The sequence below is a fragment of the Dermacentor albipictus genome, chromosome 4 (genome assembly GCF_038994185.2).
Source record: "Dermacentor albipictus isolate Rhodes 1998 colony chromosome 4, USDA_Dalb.pri_finalv2, whole genome shotgun sequence".
NCBI classification, from domain to species: Eukaryota; Metazoa; Arthropoda; class Arachnida; order Ixodida; family Ixodidae; genus Dermacentor; species Dermacentor albipictus.
Genome location: NC_091824.1, coordinates 18,772,952 through 18,790,752, shown reverse-complemented (window position 1 = coordinate 18,790,752; position 17,801 = coordinate 18,772,952). Strand labels below are relative to the sequence as shown.

The 17,801-nt window shown below is 48.1% G+C and overlaps 1 long non-coding RNA gene and 1 pseudogene across 1 annotated transcript; both read left to right on the top strand.

Annotated features, from left to right (window-relative positions):
• Positions 1-6,829: 6,829 nt before the first annotated feature.
• LOC135916698 (uncharacterized) lies at positions 6,830-17,580 on the top strand. The gene is made up of 3 exons (XR_010569036.2): positions 6,830-7,027; positions 15,775-15,978; positions 16,072-17,580. It is a non-coding gene; the product is annotated as an uncharacterized lncRNA (long non-coding RNA).
• On the top strand, positions 7,043-7,869 carry LOC139059443 (uncharacterized; annotated as a pseudogene).
• Positions 17,581-17,801: the final 221 nt, after the last annotated feature.

The following is a 17,801-nucleotide window of genomic DNA, read 5'->3' as shown; positions in this document are numbered from 1 at the left end:
CCCTTACCGAGTTTCGACGCGAGAACGCGAAGCTATAAGACAACAAGTCGACGAAATGCTGCGCGACGACATCATCCAGCCGTCGAAATGCCCGTGGGCGTCTCCAGTTGTTTTAGTGAAGAAAAAGGACGGAACCCTACGTTTCTGTGTCGATTATCGTCGACTGAACAAAATCACAAAGAAAGACGTATACCCCCTCCCACGGATAGACGACGCATTGGATCGGCTCTGCAATGCTAAATACTTCTCATCGATGGACCTCAAATCTGGCTACTGGCAAATAGATGTCGACGAAAGGGATCGCGAAAAGACCGCCTTCATCACGCCAGACGGCCTCTATGAGTTCAAGGTTATGCCATTTGGACTGTGCTCGGCGCCTGCAACGTTCCAGCGCGTGATGGACACGGTTTTAGCAGGATTGAAGTGGCAGACCTGTCTCGTTTATTTGGATGACGTCGTTGTATTCGCCGGAAATTTCGACGATCACCTTAGGCGGCTTGTCACAGTACTAGAGGCCATCAAGTCATCAGGGCTCACTCTGAAGCCAGAAAAGTGCCGCTTCGCTTACGATGAGCTTCTGTTCCTAGGCCACGTCATTAGCAAGTCTGGAGTCCGCCCTGACCCGCAGAAGACAGCTGCCATCGCAAAGTTCCCGCAGCCCACCGACAAGAAGGCAGTGCGTAGATTTCTTGGCATGTGTGCCTACTACAGGCGATTTGTCAAGGACTTTTCGCGCATCGCTGAGCCGTTGACACAGCTAACTAAATGTGACGTCGAGTTCAAGTGGGAAACGCCGCAGGCCAACGCATTTCAAGAACTAAAACGACGTATGCAGTCGCCGCCCGTATTTGCGCACTTCGACGAGCACGCCGATACCGAAATCCACACTGGCGCCAGTAGCCTAGGCCTCGGTGCAGTCCTAGTCCAGAGAAAAGATGGACATGAACACGTGATAGCTTACGCTAGCCGGTCGTTGTCAAAAGCAGAAGGCAATTCTTCTACAACCGAAAAGGAATGCCTCGCCATAATTTGGGCTACAGCGAAATTTCGCCCTTACCTATATGGCAGCGTGGTCAGTGACCATCACGCGTTGTGTTGGCTAGCTAACTTAAAGGACCCTTCAGGACGGCTAGCACGGTGGAGCCTCAGATTACAAGAATACGACATCACTGTAACATACAAGTCTGGACGAAAAAACTCAGATGCTGATTGCCTATCACGCGCCCCCATCGACCCGCCGCCGCAAGATGACGAGGATGACTACGCCTTCCTTGGAATAATAAGCGCGGAAGACTTCGCCGAACAGCAACGAGGAGACCCGGAGCTAAAAGCCCTAGTCGAGTATTTGGAAGGGCACACCGACGTTGTCCCTAGCGCATTTAAGCGTGGATTGTCTTCGTTCACGCTGCAAAACAACCTGCTCGTGAAGAAGAACTTCTCACCAGTCCGCGCCAGCTACCTTCTTGTTGCACCGTTGGCGCTGTGTCCAGAAGTACTGCACGCCCTACACGACGATCCAACCGCTGGGCACCTCGGATTCTCCCGGACGCTGTCGAGAATACAGAAAAGGTATTACTGGCCGCGTCTGACCACCGACGTCGCCCATTACGTCAAGACATGCCGAGAGTGTCAGCGGCGCAAGACACCACCGACAAGGCCAGCAGGATTACTACAGCCGATCGAACCTCCTCGCCGACTATTCCAGCAGATTGGGATGGATTTGTTGGGGCTGTTTCCGATGTCAACATCCGGGAATAAGTGGATCGTCGTGGCGACGGACTATCTCACCCGCTTTGCTGAAACTAAAGCTCTACCAAAAGGCAGCGCGGCCGAAGTGGCGAAATTTTTCGTCGAGAACATCCTGCTACGACATGGTGCCCCAGAAGTCCTCATCACCGACAGAGGAACGGCTTTTACAGCAGAGCTCGCACAAGCCATTCTGCAGCACAGCCAGACAAGCCACAGGAGGACAACTGCCTACCATCCGCAGACGAATGGTCTCACGGAGCGCCTGAACAAGACCCTCGCCGACATGCTAGCAATGTACGTCGACGTCGAGCACAAGACGTGGGATGCGGTCCTGCCGTATGTAACCTTTGCTTACAACACGGCGGTGCAAGAAACAACACAGATCACGCCGTTTAAGCTGGTTTACGGCAGGAACCCGACGACGACGCTCGACGCCATGCTGCCCCCCGTTACTGACGAAGAGAATGTTGACGTCGCTGGCTATCTCCAGCGCGCCGAAGCCCGACAGATCGCCCGCCTACGGATCAAGAACCAACCGAGGACCGACAGCCGACACTACAACCTCCGACGACGCTTCGTCGAGTACCAGCCCGGCGACCATGTTTGGGTTTGGACCCCGATACGCCGACGAGGACTGAGTGAGAAACTATTGCGCCGCTATTTCGGACCCTACAAGGTCATTCGACGTATTGGCGCACTGGACTATGAGGTCGTGCCAGACGGAATTTCGCATCCACAGCGGCGCCGCGCACGATCTGAAGTGGTCCACGTGGTGCGTTTGAAACCCTTTTACGCATGCTGACGAACTTCCTTATTTTGTTTGGTTGTTTTCTTCGCTACGGGTGTTTTCTTTACTTTCGTTTGTATGCAGCATCGGGTCGATGCTCTTTAAGAGGGGGGTATTAACACGCGTACTTATCTTTATCGGGCGACCAGGTTTCGCCACCTAACAAATGTTATCGCACAGCGCGGGACGCGCCTGCATGCATCCGAAGTTTCTGGAAAGTTATCGATACTTCTATCCGGTTGTCTGTTGTCGCCGAACCTTGTGCTATCAGATTTCATCGCGTGACGCGAATGGTGTAGAACTTTGTGGAAGGCACACGGGTCCCAACGATTAATCTGGAACATTCGGCGACTGTTGTGTAAAAGCCGACGCGCTTGACCCGCTGATCAGATTTTCGACGATCGCCGACTGTGTTCGCCGCTATCGTTGTGCTATAAGTGTAGCCTGTTTTGTGGGCACAGGTTCGCCCAATAAAATTTAGTTTTGTCGTTCACAGTGGTGCTACTGTGTTCTTCAACGTCACCACTACGTGACAATATCACCCAGAAGTATGTAGGGTTCCGGGAGCTGATTTATCAGGTAATAGAAATCAGTTTTTTGGAGGCGATAGCTTGGAGGTATATAAATAGAACAGACGGTTACCAACTTATTGAAAATAATCCCTCTAATTGACACTGCCTCGAGGGATGTCTGTAAGGCTACCTGGCGACAAGCTACGGACTTGTCTGCAAGGATTGCTACGCCGCCGGACGAGGTGTTAGCCTCATCACGGTCCTTGCGGAAGATGGTGTATTGGCGAAGAAAATTTGTTTGTATGCCTTTTAGATGTGTCTCTTGAACACACAGCAACTTGGGATTGTGTTCGTGTAGTAGTTCTCTAATGTCATCGAGGTTATGGAGAAGTCCTGTAACATTCCACTGTAGTATTTGTGTATCCAGTATGCTATATGTGTTGGGTGCTGTGTGTTGAAGAGACGATGATTAGCTCACGGGCCTTTTTCAGGTGCCGTGACGGGAGTTTTGTCTCTTTTGGAGATATCGAGAGTGCCTCGCCGCTCCTTCGGCGCTGGTGGCGCCGTCTTGCTGGTGGTTGTGTCCATCGCCTCTTGCGAGGCGCTGGAAACGCGCTCTTCCGAGCGCTTTGTTTGGCGTGAAGGCCTCGGCGCGTTAGACGAGGCCTTTGAGGTCACCTGCCCGGAGGTAGATGGCCCCTTCTGCTGGGTTGGCGTAGCAGCGCTAGCTGCAACCGCAGCGGGGGCGGATGGCGTCACTGCCGCCTCACTGGGTGTGAGTCGGACAGCCGCCGGGGACCGTTGTGGCGCTGCCCGCTGACGCGCCACTTAGGCAAATGTGTTCTTGGGCAGGTAGGATACCCGCCTGCGTGCCTCGTTGAAACTGATATTTTCCTTTACTTTTATCGTCACAATTTCTTTTTCCTTTTTCCAGGTTGGGCACGACCGCAAGTATGCAGCGTGCTCCCCTTCACAGCTTACACAATGGAGAGAGTTTTCACAAGATTCAGAGGTGTGCTCATGAGCACTGCATTTCGCGCAGGTTTGACGGCCTCGGCAGCTCTGTGAACTGTGACCGAAACGCTGGCATTTGAAACAACGCAGGGAATTAGGAACATATGGGCGAACACGGAGCTTGATATACCCGACCTCGATGGACTCGGGCAGAACACTTGTGCCAAAATTAAGTATCAGGTGTTTGGTGTGTATTTACTTATTATCTCGTCTCATCTTAATTCGCTTAGCGTTGATGACGTTCTGCTCACTGGAGCCCTCCAAGAGCTCAGCCTCAGTCAGCTCCAAGAGATCATCATCGGAAACTACGTCACGGGTGGTATTCATGGTACGATGTGGAGTTACTGTTACTTTGGCGTCACCAAATGAAACTAGAATTGGTAGCTTTTCATATTGTTTCTGGTTGCGGAGCTCCAAGAGGAGATCGCCGCTTGCCATCCTGGGTGCTTTATAACCTGTACCAAAAACTTGGGTTAGAGACTGGGACACGAGCAATGGTGAGATTGTTTGCACGGGTTTGTCTGGTGTTTCGGAGTGGACTACATGGAAGCGAGGGAAAGTTTCTTTTTGACGGGCAAAAAACTCGAAGATATCATCGGTGAGCCCCCTCTTGAGGGAGCGATCAGGTAATGGGGGGGAAGGAAGAAGCCATAAGAGATTGTAATTTCGGCAGTAATGCCAGCCACCCACCGTGGAGTCCTACAAGGGGACGCTGCAGGAGCTGTGAAACACGGCCTGCAAATGCCAGCTGTACATTACCAGTATAACCAAATATAAAATAACCTAGGTTGGCTACTCACACAAGGTTAACCCTTGCGGCCTAGAAAAATTGGAAGTAAAGGGAAGACAGGAGAAGCCAGGAAAGATGGAAAGTGAGAGAAAGACAAAGGCTGATGAGAGAGAGAGAGAGAGAGAGAGAGAGAGAGAGAGAGAGAGAGAGGGAAAGGCAACTACTGATTTCCCCCGGGTGAAACAGTTCGGGGGTGTCGTCTACGTGAAGCCGAGGCCAAAGAGATGTGTTGTCTCCGCCGAGGGGCCGTAAAGGTCCAAACACCCGGCATCGGCTCAACCCCCAGGATCCCCTTTTCCCCGGGCACGGCTAAGCAACACATGGTTAAACGCGGGAGGGTGCAACCCTCGTGTGCCGGGTACGTGGTGTCGCAACACACCAAACGCTTGCTGACGCAGACGTCCCTGCGGGGCAGAGCCGCCTTTGAGGAGGAGGGCTTACACACACACTTCCTCACAGGTTTCACTGCCCCCACCGAGGCGAGGCGGTCTTCGCAGAACTGGGTCTTGCCCTAAGGAGGCGCCTCTTAATCCCCGAGCTGACCCCCGCAGAGCGGCCGCCCTGGTTCTCTATTGTCTTGCGTCTTGAAAGGCGCGTGGGACGGTGCCACCAAATACATTCCCTCAGGAACCCCCCGCTCCCGACAGACCAGGTCGGTGATGGCGAGTTCGCTAACAAAGCCTGGTTCGCCGAGCTCCTCCCGGCATTCCGGCGACGAAGAGTTGCTGACTCGGCGTATTGTCCTCCTCACACAGTCAGTCGCCGCAGCAGACATCGTGACGCCAAGAGGCTGCGGAACGACGCCTTGTCGTCCTTTCAAAGCAAGTCTCCACAGTAGGCCTAGTGGCGCCGTTCGTGTGGAGACTGACGGTCGGTTCCTAGAAAACGCCAACACCGCTGCTGCAGCTGGCTGGGAAAACTTTGCATGTCGGCACCTCTACAAGCCGTTCCTAACAGCTCCTCCGTGGCCCGGAAAATCTCGACTGTCCAGCGCTGACAACCGCTGGCCAGGAAGAGAACGGCTGGTGGCAAGGGGGTGATGCCTTGGCTTGCAGCGACCACTTGCGTAATGATGTCATCGCCCCAAAACCTCCAATAAGGATAGGCAACTGCAAAACGAACCCTACAATGAGGCTCTGCGCCAAGATGACGTATCTTGGATCTCACTTTAGACTCGCTAGACTTCAAAGAAAACATAAGTGCGGAAACAAAAAATGCTGTATCTCGCTATGCCATTTATTTTTAGGAATTTCGTGCTGACACATTGAGCAATCATAGAGGGAATCCTGCTAAGTGAGAGGGGATCTTCTTGGCTTAATCAAATTAACAATAACACCACCAAAATTTTGGCGGGATCCGTCAACGCAGAAATCAAATTAGATTGCTCAAACCATCCGCATTGCTATGCAACTTTCCCTTCTTATATCTAACGGAGAAGTTGTAGTCTTGGAGAGTGAGGCTCCATCGGAGCAAGCGGCCATTGTTGTGTGACATTTGATTGAACCACGTCCGAGGACAGTGGTCCGTCTCGAAGATGAACCTCACTCCGTACAAGTAACAAGACAACTTCTGGGCTGCCCAAACCAAACAAGTGGGCTCGGTGAAAACGCAGGAAGCAGAGCGTTAACCATGCGTCCCGTATTATTGTTCCAGGTGGCTTTGCTGCCGATCGTTACAGCTTCTTGGACATCGCAGAATCATACCTGCGCTGCGCGTGCTCGTGGAACAAGCGGGAACTTCGCCCATCTGGCAATCAGTTGGACGTCAGGTTTCCTACAAGATACCGGCAGCGCATGCGTCACATAGGCCAGTCCAGAACGTATAAAAGACCAGCTCCAACACGGATTCTTCAGTTAGCTCGGCGAAAACGCAGGAAGCAGAGCGCTAACCATGCGTCCCGTATTATTGTTCCAGGTGGCTTTGCTGCCGATCGTTACAGCTTCTTGGACATCGCAGAATCATACTTGCGCTGCGCGTGCTCGTGGAACAAGCGGGAACTTCGCCCATCTGGCAATCAGTTGGACGTCAGGTTTCCTGCAAGATACCGGCAGCGCATGCGTCACATCGGCCAGTCCAGAACGTATAAAAGACCAGCTCCAACACGGATTCTTCAGTTGGCTCGGCGAAAACGCAGGAAGCAGAGCGTTAACCATGCGTCCTGTATTACTGTTCCAGGTTAGTTGTGTTCACTCATACCGCAGCGATGAAAGGTGTTGTTGTTGTGCCGTGCCCACGGACTTTGATTGCATTAGCCTACGAGTGTTATCATGTGTGCAAATTGTTACTTTGTAGCGATGTAGAATTGAATCCGGGTCCTTCCAATGCTGATATGCTCCAGACGCTGATACAAGGCCAAAAGGCTATTAGGGATGATCTGGCAGAGCTTAAAAAGCGGTTGGAAGACGCCGAAAAAAGCGTCAATGCATTCTCGACCCGAATGGCCCGCCTTGAAACAAATGTCAGTGAAATAGCCCAAAAAGTAGACAATTGTGAAACCCTTAGCAATTGAAAAACTTTAACAAACACTCGTATTGCAACAGGCAAAACTTGTAGAGCTGGAAGATCGGAGTCGGAGATCTAATCTTGTGGTTTTCGGCATAGATGACCGAACAAATGAAACTGAGGCTGATCTGCGACAGAAAGTAATCAAGGAGGTGTTTGAGAACAGGCTTGGTGTAAAGTGTTTGTCTATTGCTAGGATACATCGCCTGGGAAAACATCCTGGAAAGCGACCTGTAATCCTGTTTTTTCAAAATTATATGGAAAAACAAGAAGTGCTACGCAACTGCAAAAAGCTTAAGGGAACGCAGATCTCCGTGCAAAATGATTTCTCTGTCGAAACATTAAGAAAACGAAAACTGTTGTGGCAAACTGCTAAAGCTGATAAAGAACAAGGCAAGAAGGTCGCACTAGTAAACGATAAACTTCGCATCGATTCCCAATTCTACGCATGGGATGACGTTTCGAACACACGTGTTGTTGTCCGATCCGGGAAGGATCCTACACAAAGAGCGTAGCTTTCACAGTCTAGTCTTAAGAATCTTCGTGTGCTCTCTTTTAACGGCAGAAGCATTGTGAACAAAGTGGAAAAACTAGAAATATTGCTTTTGACATACGACCCTCATGTGGTTGCTATCACTGAGACATGTTTGCATGATGGCGTACACGATGATGAAGTTATTCCGCCCGGCTATCAGATACACAGGCGTGATCGAGGCACACGTGGCGGAGGAGTTGCTGTTATTTCTAAACTCGGTATTGATGTATGTCTGACAAACCAGATTAGTGATCACGAAAGCCTGTTTCTCAACGTCACTGTTAATGCTGTTACATTTATGCTTTGTGTTGTTTATAAAGCCCCTGAAATGTGAGAATCATTTCTCGAACAACTTTACGATCATCTTCTTCTAAACCACCCACGACACGTGATTATTACAGGTGATTTCAACCTTCCAGCTATTAAATGGGATAAATTAGTTTACGGGCAATCTAAATCGAGTGATGTTATTTTAGGCACAATGTTAGCTCTGAACCTTGATCAAATTGTCTGTGAACCTACGCGCAACAGTGCTGTCTTGGACTTATTCTTTGTAAGTGGTATGTTTTTAAATGGTGTTATTAGTACTGAATCTGGTATGTCGGATTACAACTTATTGTTTTTTTCTTGGTCTTATCGAAGGTCCGCAGGGCATTCGAGTACTCATTCAGTGTGCATTAATGACTTTGACCGCGCTGATGATACATCTATCACAGATTACTTAGACACTGCACTAAACCACACTACACATGATGATGTTAATGCCTTGTGGGAACAATTTAAAAAGGCAGTCTTATTCTCAATTGAACAATACGTCCCATTCCGGAAGGTACGTAAGAACCGTAAAAACCCATGGATCTCTAGGAAGATTATCCATATTAAACGTCGACTCAAGCGACTTAGAAAGCGTAGAGACGTAACACCTGAGAACTTTAATGAACTGAAAAGAAATTTGGCAACTAAAGTAAATGAAGCGCGCACATATTACTATCAAGTCACTCTCCCCTGCATTCATTAGAGATGATCCTGCTAAATTTTGGAGATTTCTGGGTCAAGGCAATGAAATGGTAAATAAAATTAAACTGAACGGGAAATTCGAAACTGACGGCTTTATAATATCGCAGGCTTTTAATATATACTTTCAGAGCGTTTTTTCTCCGTCAAGTGCTTACGTACCCCAACCGGCTATGCTTGATGATATGGACATTCCTATCGTCACAAGGGAAGGTGTCTTAATTATGTTAAGGAACTTGAGCACCAGAAAGAGTATAGGACCAGATCAAATCCCAAATACATTTTTACAGCGCTATTCTATGCAGATAAGCGATTTCTTGGCAAAGGTCTTTAATGCATCCTTGCGTAGTTGCGAACTTCCGGAAGACTGGAAAATTGCACGCGTAATCCCCATACTTAAAAAAGGTGATAGGTCAGTAATTTTTAATTATAGGCCGATTTCTTTAACTTCTGTCTGTTGCAAGTTACTAGAGCATATTGTGGCTCACAATATCCAGTGCTTTTTAGCAGATAATAACGTCTTATCTCCTTACCAACACGGCTTTCGGAAGGAAATGTCCACGACGACACAACTGGTAACAACTATTCACGACTTTTTTGCAGCTCTAGATCGTTCTCAAATAATATACTTCTGTTGGATTTTTCTAAAGCATTTGATAAGGTTCCGCACTGTAAATTACTTCGAAAATTAAATAACCTAGGATTGCCGCTATATCTTATCAAATGGGTTGAAGCATATTTAACTAATAGAACGCAGTTTGCTGAAATCAAATCTAGTGTATCTAGGATGCTCAGCGTTACATCCGGTGTTCCCCAGGGGAGTGTTTTGGGGCCATTATTATTTCTTATATATGTAAGTGATTTAGTGCAAGTAATCCCTGACTCAGTGTCTATTAAACTTTTTGCGGACGATTGTATTGTGTTTAAAGAAATAACCTGCCATGAAGATCATAAGCTATTACAGCGAACTCTTAGCCACATTGAATGCTGGTGCGCAGAATGGGACATGGAACTGAACGTTAACAAAACAGTGTTATTAAATTTAACGCGGAAAACTAATCCTAGCGTGTTCACTTACACTATCCATGGCTCTCACATTCAAGAAGTAACTCAATATAAGTATTTAGGGATTACTCTTTCTAGTGATATGACGTGAGGAGCGCACATCTCTACAATTTGCGCAACAGCTTTTCGCAAACTATGTTTTTTTAAAAAGGAAGCTTACAAAGGCAACGGTGAATGTTAAACTTCAAGCATACAATGCCCTTGTCAGACCTAAATTGGAGTATGCATCCGTTGTATGGGATCCCCACACAAAAAAGGATATACACTGCTTAGAACGCCTGCAAAGGAAAGCAATCAGATTTATATTTAATAAATATAAAAGGCTGGATTCTCCAACTAAGCTCATGATTGCGCATAACATGCCCACCCTAGCTGCGCGCAGAAAAATCCGTCGACTAAAACTCTTGCATAATATTTTGTCTGGAAAAATAAATATATCGGTACCCCCATATTTAAAGTCCACCACAAGAAGACCAACACGTAACACTCACAAACACTCCCTACAACCAATTTTTGCCAGAACAGAGGCTTTTAAGCAGAGTTTTTTCCCACGCACTGTTACGGACTGGAACAGTCTACCTGAGTTTGTTTGTCAGGCTGATAATTTTGACGAAGCCCTTGAACTACACCTGTCTTAAATATCAACGTAGCCAAACTGTTATTTCTGGTGCAAGTGCTACTGTTGTAAATTATTGATGTGCTGTTCTTTTTACGTGTATGTATGATAAATACCGTCCCAGTGAAACTGATGTATTATATTGTCGTGCAAATGTTGTTGGAATTTATTTCTCTGCTGTTATTTTCCCATTTCATTGTAATTCCACTCCTGCTTGGGACACATTGGCCTGCAGTATTGTGAAACAAACAAACAAACAAACAAACAAACAAACGAACGAACGAACGAACGAACGAACGAACGAACGAAGGACGAGCGAGCGAGCGAACGAACGAACGAACGAACGAACGAAGGAAGGAAGGAAGGACGAGCGAGCGAGCGAGCGAACGAACGAACGAACGAACGAACGAACGAACGAACGAGCGCATTCCATCTCTGAAGCGCTGTAGGCTTCCTCTCTTATACAGTTAGTTCACGGCTGGCATAGAGGATAGGATGCTCCTCATTATCGTCGCCGACCTGACTAAGTACCACGCCCGTACCTCTGTCGCTTGCGTCGCACTGAACTATGAATTCCTTTGTGTAGTCAGGAGCAAGCACAGGACGAGAAACCAATAGCGTTTTCAAACTTTGAAAAGCGTGCTCTTTGCCCTTATCCCAGTGCACGCTATTCGGTGCTCCCTTTCGGAGGGCGTCCGGTAAAGGACTTGCTATTTGCGAGTAATTCGGAATGTACCGTTGATAGTACCCCAGAAGTCCCAAAAGTGAACCAATGTCTGTCTTCGTACGCGGCTGTGAAAATTCTCCAATCGTAGCTATTTTCAGCTCGGCCGGCCGTCTCATGCCCTAGCCGACAACATAGCCCAGATAAGTAACCTGCGAACAACTAAACCTACACTTTTCCGTTTCATCGTTAAGCCGGCTTCCCTCAACCGTGAGAACTCCTGTTTTAGGTGCGATACGTGCTGTTCCCAGCTGTCCGAAAAAATTTCTACATCATCAAGATATGGCAAGGCGAACTCCTGCAAGTCTTCTAGGACAATATCCATTAACTTAGAGAAGCTAAACGGCGCGTTCTTCAGCCCGAAGCTGAGTGCGAGAGCGCGAAAAGTGCCTACAGGTGAGATTAATGCGTCATAGCGGCTGGCACTTTCTGAAAGGGGAACTTGTCAGTATCCCCGCACGAGGTCTATGGTTGAAATGTATTTAGCAGCGCTAACTATTTCATTTCATTCCTCAATGTTGGGTATGGGGTATCGCTGATCCCTAGTGATGGCAGTTAACTTCCTGTAATCAACACACGGACGAGGGTACTTGTTAGGGGTTTCTACGAGTATTAGCGGTGACGTGTAGTCACTCTCAGCGGGCTCAATGACTCCCAACTCTAGCATGCGCTGTATATCTGCCTCCATAATGTCTCTCTGTCTTGGAGACCCTGTAAGGCTTTGATATTACGGGTTCGGTTGATGTCAGCTCTATTTCATGCGTTATTAGTTCGGTTTTACCCGGCCGATCGCTGAATCTGTCGAGATATTCCCCTAACACCCCTTTTAGCTCATCTAGCTGCTCGGGTCTTAGAGCGTGCGAGCTTACCGAATGTTTTACTACTTCTTCTAGGCCGATTTCAGAGTTGGAGGTCACCCTATACTCCTTAAACTTGGTATTAGTGCCATCCTGCTACTTGATGGTACAGTTAACGACTCCGCTCTGCTCTTAGTACGGCTTCATCAAATTGCAGTGATATATCCTCACTTCCTTCCTGCGACCGGGCATTTTCAGAGCATAGTTAGTATCTGAAAGTTTGTGCAACACTTTAACGGGCCCGTCCCTGTGAACTTCAAGCTTGTTCTTTCTTGAAGGTTTGAGGATCATTACCTGGTCTCCGGCGTTAAACGTACGAAGCCTCGCATTCTTGTCGTAATAGAATTTGGCGTTCTTTTGAGCTACTGCTATGTTCTTTTCGACTAGTTCTGGGGTTGCACTTAGCCGTTCCAGTAGATTTAGCACGTATTCTACCACGGTTGGACTCTCTCCTCTTTCCTCCCACGGCTCTCTTAACATTCTCAGTGGAGAACGGAGTGTCCTCCCATACACTAGTTCTCCTGGCGAGAACCCTGTAGCTTCATGAGGAACCATTCGCAAAGCAAACAAAGTGGCCGGAAGACAATTCTCCCAGTCCTCCTTGTGTTCGTAACAGAGCGCACTGAATGCCACCTCTCTACGCTTTTCGACTGAGGGTGATAGATGGAAATGTGTATCAACTTTACCCCGCACTTTTGTAAGAATGTGGAATTTAGTGCGCTGGTGAATACCGACCCTTGATCCGCCTGAATTTCGGCTGGAAAACCAACTCGTGCAAATACTGTGAAAAGCGCGTCTACTACTTCGGTGGAGCTGAGCTCTTTCAGAGGGATTGCTTCCGGAAGCCTTGTAGCCGGACACAGCTTGGTAAACAAGCACTTGTAACCCGACTTTGTTTTTGGTAGAGGCCCTACCGTGACTATCACAAGTGGTTTGGAAGGTTCTGTGATTACGTGCACTACCTTTAGGGGAGCTTTCCATGTCTCTCCTAGTTTTCCCGAGCGCTAGCAGGCATTGCATGATCTTATAAAGTTTTTCTATGTCTTTGAAATAGCCAGGCCAGTAGTATTCCATAAGCAATCTTTCATTTGATTTGTTTATGCCTAAGTGGCCGGAGCGCCCATTTCCATGACAGAGACTTAAAAGGTCCTTCTTGTACTTAGTAGGTACGACTAACTGATCTAGACTCCTGCCCTTTCCGTCTCTGTAGTGCCGATACAACAATCCTCATCTCTCTTGTATCGTCATGTTGCGCCTAGCAATGCCTTATTTAGTTGTGTGATGTAATTTAGCTAAGCTGTCATCATTCTTTTGTTCTGCTGCCAAAGACTCTCTGTCCACACGTAAGAGCTGATCAAAGTTTTTGGAGGCCGGTGACAGTAACGACCCTGTCTCGCTTGCGATTGCGTCTACTTACTCTTCCTGCAGGCTAGAACTCTGACACTCTAGCGCTACGCTCTCATTGAGCTGGTCTTCTGGCAGGCTTTCCTCAACCGCTTTTTTTTCCTCGAGCCTAGCTCGGATTCGGTTAGTGAAGTTACCTCTTTTGCTACTTCCGCTGGAGCAGCTTGTGCAGTTTTAGCCGAAAGCGACGCGATTTTACGAGCTTGGCCTCGCATCAATGCCTGTACTACGCCCTCTCCCAGTTGAAGCCCTTTGTCACGCAGTAACTGATTCGAACGATTTGAAAAGATGTAAGGATACTGCATTGACAAAAATTTGGAAACTGCAGCCTCAGTCTCTAGCTCTCCGAATGGTCCACTGATTTTGACTTTGGCCATGGGCAGACACACGCTGTGTTCTTCTACAACCTGTTTTATCCATGCTACTTCTCCGGTGACGTCATCTACCGTCACGTAAGACGGATGGACAATGTCCATCGTGGCGGCACTGTCTCTTAGCACTCGGCATGGTTTGCCATTAACTTGCAGGTCGTGAAGATATGGACCTAAAAGTTCCATATTCTCGTCTTTTTCCTCCACGTAGGAGAAAACTACGCTAGCCTTCCCGCAGTTTACAGCTATATGTCCCAGTTTGTGGCATTTGTAACAGCGAATTGGTCTAAAAGATTCGAATTTTCTTTTCTGTTCTTTTTGTGCGGTTTCTCTGTTAAGCTTCTCCTCGCTCTTTTCTGCGGGCTTTTCCGCCGTGTCTACAGGCTACGATCGTCTAGTCTGCGCATCCCTTTTGAACGGAAATGGTTTCCGTGGTCCATTTCGACCGTCCAAGTTTCCGTCCTCGGCGTTCAACTTTCTACGGGTTGCATACTCTTCGGCTAATTCAGCCGCCCTTTCCACGGTGTTGTTACACTCTGTCTTGCACCCACAGCTTCACAGATGGTGGGATGCTTTTGTAAAACTGCTTTAGATACATGCATTCAATGATCATGTCTCTGCTGTCGTACGCTTCTGCGCTTTTCAGCCACTCAACTAGGTTTGCCTTTAAGCAATATGCAAACTCCGGATATCCCTCACTATCATATTTGCCTGTGCTTCTAAACCTCTGTCGAAAAGCTTCGGCTGAAAGGCGGTAATTTTTCAAGAGACTAGCCTTTACTTTCGCATAATCATATGCATCCTGTGCAGTGAGTCTGGCTATTACTTCCGCAGCCGCACACGGCAACATAGACAGTAGCCGCTGTGGCAATGTACTCGGTCTAAAGTTCATCTTCTCGGAAGTCCTTTCAAAATTTCCATGGAACAAGCCTATGTCGTTCCCGACCTCAAATGGCTTTAAGATCCTGTACATGCGGTATGATTCTGCCTAACTTGTTCGTCCCAGAGCCCCTTTACTTCCTTGAGAGAACTCCAAACGTTTGCTTTCAAGTTCAAGTTGCATTTTTCTCAACTCGCGATCTTTCTCGCGTTCCTCTTTCTCTCTCTCTCTCTCTGTCACGTTCTTCTCTCTCTCTGTCCCGTTTCTGTCTTTTCTTAAGAAGTTCTAACCCCATTTCATATCTTCCTCACTGGGCATTTCGGAAATTAGCTGCAATAATTGCGATTTTAGCATTTCCTTGCGTACATCTAGGCCCAGTTCCTCACCAACAATCAACAATTCGTCTCCCAGCAGTCTCCTTAACTCCATGATTGCGGCTTTACTGTCTTGGTCCTGCTCTCTAAACCTGCCTATGAAAAGACAACTTAGCTAACAATCAACAATCTAGCTTCCCTACTGTTCTAAACAGAACAACCACAAAATGAAGCCTAGAGAGTCAAAGCAAGAACCAAGCACTCACCGCAGGCACAGCAGCACGTCGCAAAGTCTATCCCACCACTGCCACAAGTTGTAATGTTTGGAGTCGGGCAAGAATGAGATATTAGCTGATCCATGCCGTCGTCCAACTCATCCATGCTGAGGACGTTGTTGAAGTGAGAGACTTGTTCTCATCGAGAACAAAGAATATGGGTTTATTTACAGTATCTACATAAGGACGTTGCAGTTCGTCAATTTAGCATTAGTGCGAGAGAAAGCACACTGAGGAGCTGCGCAACAGCTCCTTAAGTACACTCTGTCCTCCCTTGATCCCTAGGTGAGGGAAAACGTTCGACCAGAGTCATCGTAGCCGAGCCGCCTTTTAGGGGGAGGGCTTACACACACATTTCCGCGCAGGTTTCACTGCGCCCACCGAGGCGAGACGGTCTTCGCAGAACTGGGTCTTGCACTAAGGAGGCGTCTCATAATCCCCGAGCTGACCCCCGCAGAGCAGCCGCTGTGGTTCTCCATTGTCTTGCGTGTTGAAAGGCGCTTGGGATGGTGTTGCCAGATGCATTCCCTCAGGAACTCCCCCGCTCCCGACAGACCTGCTCGGTGATGGTGAGTTCACTAACAAAGCCTGGTTCGCCGACCTCGTCCCGGCATTCCGGCAACGAAGAGTTGCTGACTCGGCGTGTTGTCCTCCTCACACAGTCAGTCGCCGCAGCAGACATCGTGACGCCAAGAGGCTGCGGAACGACGCCTTGTCGTGCTTTCAAAGCAAGTCTCCACAGTAGGCCTAGTGGCGCCGTTCAGCCGTAGACCAGTGGTCGGTTCCTAGAAAATGCCAAACCCGCTGCTGCAGCTGGCTGGGAAAACTTGGCATGTCGGCACCTCTGCAGGCCGTTCATAACACCACATGGTGCTCGTAGTATGGCACAACACCATGTAGACCACGCTTGTTTCACGTCGATCGTGATCACTGGGAAGCGTCGCAAATGTGCCACTGTGATTATTTTGAGATGTGTAGTGCGTGATGTTGTGCTGTTCCTGTGTTATGTATTAGATAACAGGTGTGGCCTCATGGCGTCGAAAGCGCGAAAATGTTTTGTACACGGGTGTATAATCGAGTACAGAAGGTGCAAAGCCAAGGCGTCCCTTTTGAAATCGCCTAAAGACGCAACTCGTGAATTGTGGTCGCGAGTCGCAAAACATCAAACGTGCTGACAAGGAGTTGACAACAGGGTGTGTTCTTTGCGAGCGGCGCTTCGAATTCAAGAACATTGAAAGGACCTTTTGGCATGATATAATTGGGGACGTAATCACCAAAGAAGCAGCTGAATGCAATGCGGACAGCGTGTTCATGGAAAAATTTGACAGGAGAGGCCTATTTTGCCCTGGAAATGAGTTAGCCAGGATCTTTAAAGTGTTGGATGCATTCACATTATTCTTTTTCGACAGATAAGCTTTATGCCTTCAGGATGCGAGCTCCATGGCAAACAGCCCACGGCAAAAATGAGCCAATTTGTGGTGTTAACTAGGCTGCACTTTTTCACATTGAACAAGGACAAGGGTCTTCAAAGGGGGCGCCAGAAACATTTGAAGTTAAGGAAAGTGAAGTAGAGCCTGCTGCTAAGCTTGGTCTGATGTGTGCATGTGGATTACTGTACTACATAATAAAGTGTTTCCTTTCGTCTTGTGGACCTGTACAACAAAAGCAGTGATGGAAATTATTTAGTACATGTTGAGGTTCGCCAAAGCGTCCACATATGTACCTAATTTTTTTGCAAAGCTGAAACGAATAGTTAACTGAACAACGTGGTGATGTTATTCCGCGGTTTATTGAGCACAGCCCCATCGTCGATTTTGTCGGTTGGCGTGTACGATATGCTCTGCGCCCACTGGCTACATTTGCGTGAGATGACCGAAGTTGAAAGCCGGCGTTTCGGGTTATTTATGCTCCCGGTCCACATTCGTTTGCGCTAACACCATGTCTAACCCTTTCAGAAAATAAAAACAAACTCGTCCAGAGTGGCCTCCAAATGTGATCGCCCTCCTTTTTTTAAATCGCATGACTAAGCATCTGCTGCGCGTTCCGGTGTTGCAGATAACGTATATTGCCATTGCCCGCTCTCCGAAGAAGTGCCACCCTTCTTATTAATGCATCTATGATCTGCAAACATGTGGTGATGTTTGCACCGTGCTTCACATTAGAAATTCAAATGCGACCCAAAGTGAACACGCGTGTGCTATTTGCTATGTGCCGTCCCCTTCAAAAGCGGTTCATCAGCTGCAAGTAGTGCCATCTGCAACTTTCATCACTTCTCTGTGCAGCCAACCGGCTCCAGCCCGTCGCACTGTCCCCTCCTAGCAACCACAGTTCCGTCAGAGAATGTCTCCCCTCTGTACGGAGCGGCGGGCGAAGAGGAGAGCGAGACACCTAA